Source organism: Rosa rugosa, chromosome 2, assembly GCF_958449725.1.
Source record: "Rosa rugosa chromosome 2, drRosRugo1.1, whole genome shotgun sequence".
NCBI lineage: Eukaryota > Viridiplantae > Streptophyta > Magnoliopsida > Rosales > Rosaceae > Rosa > Rosa rugosa.
Window position 1 is genome coordinate 46,644,352 of NC_084821.1, and position 2,739 is coordinate 46,647,090.

Sequence of the window (2,739 nt, forward strand, 5' to 3'; positions counted from 1 at the left end):
AGCATTTTTGGTTCGGCTGCCCATCCAACATTTCCCGTGGATAGGCAAGGGATAAATAAAAAGAGAGAACATTCCTTAAACTTGAGTACACAATTGATCAATTTTGTAGTCCGGCCGTTATCAGTTTGAGGACCATTTCTGCTATCAACTTTGTTTTTATTATTGAAAAGTGAGGGAAAAGACGAATATACTCCTGAAAATTGGGTGAAAATACAAAACATGAGTTCATCCCATTCTTGATAAATGAGAAGTCGAGCACCAGCGGTAACTTAGAAGACCCCAGGTTTGCTATTCTACCCAAAATTGTGGAAATGGAATGGGTTTGTGAAAAGTAATCTCTCTTTAGTTGGTTCTTACCTTGTTTTTTCAGTTTTTACCTCTATGCTCTTGTGTTCACTATAAGATTTCGATTCATTGCAGAAAAGGAGAAAAATCAGAAGCAGACTATTGAACTACACTTTGGAGTCTTGGAAAATCATAAGCCAATGTTGCCTGCTACAAGTACAATTGCTGGTTCAAAGAATCAAATTAAGCAATTACAGTGTCAGGTATTGTTTCTTTGCATCCCCATTGTTTAGTTTTCATGACTTTGGTCGAAAATAGATAGGGTTATCTGCTTCCAAATCTTTGCAAAATAGGCATTCTATGGCATTAAAAGGCTTAGGACAGCCATAAGGCATTAAAATTATCAAAATTCACAAAGCAATGAACCATATAAATCTTATTTCTCTTAGATTGAGACATTGTATTTGCATATCAAGAAGAGCAATCAAAAGCAATTTAAATCTACTCGTACACTAATTCAAACTTAAAATGTTTTTATGCTATCAAATTTAGAGAGATGTTTCAATGGCCCTTACATCCACCTATTGACAAATATTAATTCACCTAATTTGTATTTGCACTCAAATTGATCTCTGTAGATTCTATCATTCTTGATGCCCATATAGTACTTAAATTGTCTTCAATATCATCTACTGGTATTTGCTGTGGATATAAAAAATGCTTTGGAGGTATTTGGAGGCTCCTAATTTCTCCTTCAAGTATTTCTACTACTCTGCTCATTGAAGGGCTTCAACAGGCTTCATTTGTATGCACCACAATGCTACTATGATCATCTTCTTTATGATTTTCATTTCATCTTCAGTCGCATCTCCTATTTTGATCTCCTTCCCTTGATTCATTTGATCAGAAACCCATTTAGGAAAGTAGATTTGGCTAAATTATATTCACTTGAATGATCTATGGCTGTGTTCAAGTTCTTCCTTCTACCAGCCATTTCCAACCCTAACATTCCAAAACTATATACATCCGCTTTGTATGATACACCTCCAATGTTTTTGTAGATGGAACAACTCCGGAGCCATATTTCCTCTTGCTGCAGTCAAAGACACAATGATGTTATCCAATGGGTATAGCCTTGCTAATCCAAGATCAGAAACCTTGGCAGTAAAATTCTTGTCAAGAAGAATGTTGTGAGGCTTGAGGTCAAAATGCAAAATTTACATGTCACATCCTTGATGGAGATATTGGATTCCACAAGCCACTCCAACTGCAATCTCAAATATTTTTTCACAGCTTAAGGAGATAGCACCTTGCTGAGAAAAAATGTACTTTTCAAGGGAGCCATTTGACATGAAATCATAAACAAGTGCACGGTTTGAATGGTCAGCACAAAAGCTGATAAGTCGCACCACGTTAACATGTTGAATCCTTCCTATAGTAGCAACCTCATTGATAAAATCTTGCCCATTAGTTTTGGACTTACTCAACATCTTGATGGCCACAAGGTGACCACTGCGGAGCTTTGCCTTCTACACGGTGCCAAAGCCTCCTTCACCCAATTTGTCCTTGAAACCGCTAGCCATCTTTTTGATTTCCTAGTAAGAGTACCCTATTGGCATGATCACTGCTACTCTGCAGAAAGTCTTCTATATTGTCATACATCAACAAGTGCCTAGCTCCTTCACCATTTGTATATTAGTAATGCAGTTATAAATGGAAAGTCCGGTGATAGTTTCGCTGCTAGGAACACTCCTGTGTGGTTACAAGAAAATGGAATCAGTAGGAAGGACATTAAGTGGTTGCTGCAACACTACAAACATCTTCATTAGTAATTTTATTCCTGTTCAATCCATCTCAGTCCTGCCAGTGTCTGTTCTGATAGAAGCATCATTTTTTTTCACAGAAATTTGGATACTTAATCTTTCATGTGTATACATTTTATTGATCAAATTTGTCTCTTACCACTGCACACTACCACACAGACTACAAGCTGATGATTGTCTCCGTTGTTGTAATACAGAGGAAAATACGTATCTAGGTTGAAAGGCTTATATATTGGGTGAACGGCATCCACTGCAACAGAGGGAAAAATTCATCATGCAATGACTCAGGTGGTTAGATAGAGATAAAATGAAAATCTTAAACAGAAATTTATATTATAAGCTACTCTAGATTTAGAGTATAGACAACTCACATAGTTTTTGGATTATCAAGATGATGATCTTCATGTACCGAGGAGTTTCATCTTTACAAAAGAAAGCAATGACATTAGCTTACTTAATTTGTCAAATATTATAGTTCAATATGCTGCAGCCATCAAAATAATATAATTAGAAAACATCATAACCTTCTCTAGTACGTTTCATATAGCATTTACTTTATTTTGTTGTTTTCAATTTAAGAAAAAAATATAAACAACTGTTCATCAAGAAGACTAGATCTGAGCATATGCTA

The 2,739-nt window shown here is 35.9% G+C and overlaps 1 pseudogene; it reads right to left on the bottom strand.

Annotated features, from left to right (window-relative positions):
- Window positions 1-888: 888 nt before the first annotated feature.
- LOC133730867 (rust resistance kinase Lr10-like) lies at window positions 889-2,077 on the bottom strand (annotated as a pseudogene).
- Window positions 2,078-2,739: the final 662 nt, after the last annotated feature.